Here is a 6,125-nt window from a genome sequence, read left to right on the forward strand (position 1 = left end):
AAAAAAAAAAAAAAAACTTGATGTGCAGTTCTAGCCATAATTGGAAAAAAAATTTAAAAAACAACCTACATGTCTATAATAGAGCTTTCAAGAGAAACAAACAGGAAATCAGAATATATATGCATATGTATATATGCATATATATACATATATAGATGTATATAGAAAGAGAGGGAGAGAGAGAGAAAGAGAGAGATTTATTAAAAGGAATTGGGTCACATGATTATGGAGGCTGACAATTTCTAAGACCTGCAGTGGGTTAGCAAGCTGGAGACCCAGGAGAGCTGATGGGTAGTTTGAATTTGAAAGCTGGCAGACTCAAGACCCAGGAAGAGCTGGTGTTTTGGTTTGAGCCAGAAGACAGGAAAAATGCCAGCGTTCCAGTTGGAAGGCAGTCAGGCAGGAGAGATTCTGTCTTACTCAGGGGAGGGTTAGGCTATTTGTTCTCTTCAGGCCTCCAATTGATTGGATGAGGCCCACCCCTATTAGGGAGGGCAATCTGCTTTACTTGGTCTACTGATTTAAATGTTAATTGCATCCAGAAGCACCCAGAATGATATTTGACCAAATCTCTGGGCATCCTGTGGCCTACTCAAGCTGACATATAAAATTAAACATTGCAGTGTCCTACAATAGGACAACAGGATATAACACAACCATTAAAATGTTAATTTTGAAGGCTAAGGAAAATAAGCATGGTAAGGAGCTGAGTAGAAAAATAAATCACAGAATACCAGCTTGTGCCTACCGTTGCACCAGTGAAATGTGTGCACACATGGGTGAAGAATAGGTAGAAATAGGAAGAAATAAGAGCAGCTTTTGTGCTAAGCTGTTGAGATTACAGGAAAGAATTTACCTTTTTCCTTTAATTTTTAATAATACAATTGTTTAAAATTCAAGAAACTGAAAATCCTAGGTGCAGGAGTTTCCAGGAGGAGGGAACAGTAGTTGCAAGTGGTACCTGACACATCGTCTACATTCAATAGCTATTGAATAAATGAATAATTGCTACTGTTTTCTGCTGCATTCCCCCAGAAGCAGATTGTGATACAAGGATTTTTTTTTTTTTTTTTTGAGACAGGGTCTCGATCTGTCGCCCAGGCTGAAGTGCAGTGGTGCGATCTCGGCTCACTGCAACCTCTGCCTCCCAGGTTCAAGCAATTCTCTGCCTCAGCCACCCTAGTAGCTGGGAGCTTGCGCCACCATGCCTAGCTAACTTTTGTATTTTTAGTAGAGACAGGATTTCACCATCTTGGCCAGGCTGGTCTTGAACTCCCGACCTCAGATGATCCATCTGCCTCGACCTCCCAAAGTGCTGGGATCATAGGCATGAGCCACTGCACCCAGCCTGTGATACAAGGATTTGAGGGCAAGTTGTTTATTTGGGAGGTAATCACTGGTAGGAGAGTGGGGAAGTGAGGCTGAGAAGAGAAAGAAGCCAATATAGGGCACTTCAGTGAGGTTACCATTGAAGACAACTCCATGGGACCTCTGGGAGAATGTGGGGAGCAGGCTTCAGGTTTGTCTCGCAGAGGACAAGAAAGGAGTTTTAATCTCCCAACTCTCATTAATCTTGGTTGAAAGGGCTGCTCCTGGGGGCATTATCTCCTTGGCATTTTCAGCCTGCCCCAAGCAAGGGTCCATCACACCTCTGTGGCTAGTGCAAGCCCTCAGGCAGAGAGTCACAGGTGCTTGCAGTTAGAAGCTGTTGATTATATCGGAACATTGAGTGCTGCAAGGATAGGGTGGGGCACTGAGGACACTTGCAGAGTTTATCGTTATTGAACACCTGCATGATTCAGGCACTTAGAGAATAATTTCTCTCATTCCCACAACAGGGTTACGCAGTGAATATTATTAGTGAAGAAACTGAAGCTCAGAGAGGTTGTGACTTGCTCAGAGTCATGCAGGGCAAAGCACAGAATCAAGTAAGTTATTTGAACTAGAAAGATTTTTTTTTCTCTTCCTCTTGCTACCTCCCAGTAAACTCAACGCTTTCTAAATAAACTCACCAAAAAAAGTAAAATGATGACATCTGAGAGGTAACAACAATTCAGTATGATCAGCTTCAAAACAGCATAACTATTTAGGTCCAATCACATAATCAAAAAGTATCAAAATCTGTAAGAGAAAGAGAAAGTCAGTATGGGGAGGAGGGCATCTACCAGGGCAGAAATACCAATACCAGCTGACTCAAACCAGGGTCAATAAACCCACACCTACTGCTTTCCAAAAGATTAAAGAAGAAATTATGACCATGAAAGGAAATTTGTAGGTACTACGAGAAAAGCAAATCTGTTTGTCATTCCCTCCCTCAAAATTCTTCAATGGTTCCCAATTTCTTTCAGTATAGTTCCCTTAGTAGAGCATGTAAATACTTTGAGATTTGGCCCTTGCCAACCTCTCCATGCTCATCTTCTACCATTCACTCACAGCCATGTAGAACTACTTACAGTCCTCAGAACAGCCCATCTCTGGTCACAGCCCTGAGCCCTTGTAAGGGCTGTTTCTGCTACCTGGAATTCCATCTTCCTCTCTTTTCCACCTGGCTAATTCCTTACTTGTTATTCAAGGCTTAGCTTGGTCATTACCTATTATAGTGAAGTTTCTCAATCTTTTAAAAACCATACTCCTAAATAATATATACAAATATCTCATAATAGCCTTCCCATGAAACTCTATTTCCTTCTGAGAATTGCTGATAAACAAAATTTATAATCTACCTTCTGAATATCTCCACCATCTGAGATGATTTTATATTTACTTTTTTTTTTTTTTTTTTTGAGACAGAGGACTCTGTCACCCAGGTTGGAGTGCAGTGACACAATCTCAGCTAACTCCAACCTCTGTCTTCCGGGTTCAAGCAATTCTCCTGCCTCAGCCTCCCAAATAGCTGGGATTACAGTTGTGTGTCACCATGCCCAGCTAATTTTTTTATTTTAGTAGAGATGGGGTTTCATCATGTTGGTCAAGTTGGTCTCGAACTCCTGACCTCAGGTGATCCACCCACCTCAGCCTCCCAAAGTGCTGGGATTACAGGCATGAGCCAATGTGCCCAGCCATTTTTTTTTTTTTGTATGTTTAGTAGAGACGGGGTTTCACCATGTTGGCCAGGCTGGTCTGGAACTCCTGACCTCAAATGATCTGCCTGCCTCAGCCTCCCAAAGTGCTGGGATTACAAATGTGAGTCACTGCACCCAGCCTATATTTACTTTTTATAAATTATTAATTATAGATTATGAAAGTTCTTTTTACTTCTCCAAATATAAAAGTCTCATAATATTGAATTTTTTTCAGTCTCTCCCCTTCAGATTAAAGATTCCCCACAGCAGCTTCTGTATCCCTTCCCCCTCCACTCGTCCCAAGATGAGAATTGCTATTCTATAGGAAATTTTTCAAGATGCCAGGCTAAGGTAGGTACCATCTCTCTGTTCACCAAACATCTTATATACACGCCTTTATATGAACTCTTTCACATTGTTTTGAATATGTTGATTTAACTCTCCACTGAATTCCATAATTAAAGGAATAGATGTATATTAAGGCTCTACAATCAGTACAGTTCCAGGCACTGTACTAATTATGTGAGGTATTACCCTCCTCAGGAGGAAAAAGAGGACAGGGCTATGAAATCTATCAAGTATGGATCCAACTAGTAAGTGATGAAGCTAAACTGCAGGCTCCATGTGCTTGACCTCAGAGTCTGTGCTCCTTTGCTAAAGAGTGTTTCCTGCCTGAGGCAGAGGCTGCGCAGAGCTATCTATCCACCTACTTAGCGCAGTGCCTGAAACATAGTAGGCATATCATATGTTGGAGGTGAACAAAAGAGCCAAAAACATCAAGAAAAGCAATACAAACTTGAATAGATGTCACTGAGCAAATAAGTGATTGAGAAGAAACAGCAAGCCAGAAACACAAATCACAGGGGGACGTAACGGAGGCAGGTTGGAGCCGCTGCGGTCGCCATGACCCGCGGTAACCAGCGTGAGCTCGCCCACCAGAAGAATATGAAAAAGCAGAGCGACTCGGTTAAGGGACAGCGCCGAGATGACGGGCTTTCTGCTGCCGCCCGCAAGCAGAAGGACTCGGAGATCATGCAGCAGAAGCAAAAACAGTCAAACGAGAAGAAGGAGGAACCCAAGTAGCTTTGTGGCTTCGTGTCCAACCCTCTTGCCTTTTGCCTGTGTGCCTGGAGCCAGTCCCACCACGCTCCTGTACTGCTCACAGGTCCCAGCACCAATGGCATTCCCTTTGCCCTGAGTCTGCAGCGGGTCCCTTTTGTGCTTCCTTCCCCTCAGGTAGCCTCTCTTCCCCTGGGCCACTCCCAGGGGTGAGGGGGTTACCCCTTCCCAGTGTTTTTTATTCCTGTAGGGCTCACCCCAAGGTATTAAAAGTAGCTTTGTAATTCCTTGAAAAAAAAAGAAAGAAAGAAACACAAATCACAGGGCATTTGCACAGAGATTCAAAACAAAACTAAAAAGGCACAAAACAATGCAAGAAAAACTAAAAGATTTAGAACATAGATTAGAAAAATTGAAGTGAAAACAATAAGGAAACTATAGGAAATAGAGAATGCTGACAATGTGGAAGTCATCATCAGAGAAATAAGGGAAGAAAACATAGCTGAATAGAAAAAAAAACTGCATTATTTTTGTGATCATCTGTTTACTCTATTTCCCTTTTAAGATAGTTGGTTTCGGCCGGGTGTCTGGGAGGCCAAAGTGGGCAGATCACAAGGTCAGGAGCTTGAGACCAGCCTGGCCAACATGGCAAAACCCTGTCTCTACTGAAAATACAAAAATTAGCCAGGTGTGATGGCAGGCGTCTGTAATCCCAGCTACTCGGGAGGCTGAGGCAGGAGAATCACTCGAACCTGGGAGGCAGAGATTGCAGTGAGCTGAGATCATGCCATTGCACTGCAGCCTGGGCAACAAGAGCAAGACTCTGTCTCAAAAAAAAAAAAAAAAAAAAGTCGGTTCCATGAGGGTAGGAATCATCTCTCTCTTGTTTGTTATTATATCTTCAGTGTTTAACACACTGTGTGACATAGGTAAGAGCTCTGCCAATATTTTGTTGAATAAAAGAAAGCCAAGCACAGATAATGAGAAGACATGTAAAACCCCATCAAAGAAAGATGCCTGTGGTGTTTTTAAAGCATTGCCTGAAGAGCTGGAGTCTATGCACTTTAATCTGGGGAAGAATTATGGGTTCTTTAGTCACAGAATCTGACAGAAGTGCTGCGATATAACCTCTAAGACTAGGTCAAAAAGCTGATGATGCTTCCACCTGATTATCTCGGACTACTTATTCTCCAGATATTTCCTCTAGGAGCCCAGTCATCACATGTCGTATGGAGAGGCCCTGTGGAAGCACACCAGCTGACAGGCAGCTTCAGTTATCCCAGCCCCATAACAGACATATGGGGGATGAAACCCCCAGATGACTCACCTTCCAGCTATGTGGGTCTCTTCTTGCTGAGATCCCAGACATTGTGGAGCAGAGGCAAGCCAACCACCCTGTGTCCTCTCAAAATTACTGACCCATAGAATCCATAAACATAATAAAATTATTGCTATGCCATCAAGTTTGGGGTGGCTTATGATGTAGCAGTAGAATAATCAGAACAATATCCACGCTTTCTAAAGATATCTCTTTGTCGGGTGTTTAAATTTTTATTTATATATTTATTTATTTATTTATTCTTATTATTTTTTGAGACGGAGTTTGGCTCTTGTTGCCCAGGCTGGCGTGCAGTGGTGCGATCTCGGGTCACCGCAACTTCCACCTCCTGGGTTCAAGTGATTCTCCTGCCTCAACCTCCCACGTAGCTGGGATTACAGACATGCGCTGCCACGCCCGGGTAATTTTGTATTTTTAGTAGAGACAGGGTTTCTCCATGTTGGTCAGGCTAGTTTCAAACTCCCAACCTCTGGTGATCTGCCCACCTTCGCCTCCCAAAGTGTTAGGATTACAGGTGTAAGCCACCGCACCCAGCCTAAAAAATATATATATAATTTTTAGAGATCCAAAGATAAGAATGATCTTTTTTTTTTTTTTTTTGAGACAGAGTCTCGCTCTGTCGCCCAGGCTGGAGTGCAGTGGCCAGATCTCAGCTCACTGCAAGC

The 6,125-nt window shown here is 42.9% G+C and overlaps 1 pseudogene; it reads left to right on the top strand.

Annotated features, from left to right (window-relative positions):
- Window positions 1–3,931: 3,931 nt before the first annotated feature.
- LOC105541044 lies at window positions 3,932–4,221 on the top strand (annotated as a pseudogene).
- The last annotated feature ends 1,904 nt before the right edge of the window (window positions 4,222–6,125 follow it).

This window comes from Mandrillus leucophaeus, unplaced genomic scaffold (genome assembly GCF_000951045.1).
Source record: "Mandrillus leucophaeus isolate KB7577 unplaced genomic scaffold, Mleu.le_1.0 Scaffold231, whole genome shotgun sequence".
In the NCBI taxonomy this organism is placed as follows: Eukaryota; Metazoa; Chordata; class Mammalia; order Primates; family Cercopithecidae; genus Mandrillus; species Mandrillus leucophaeus.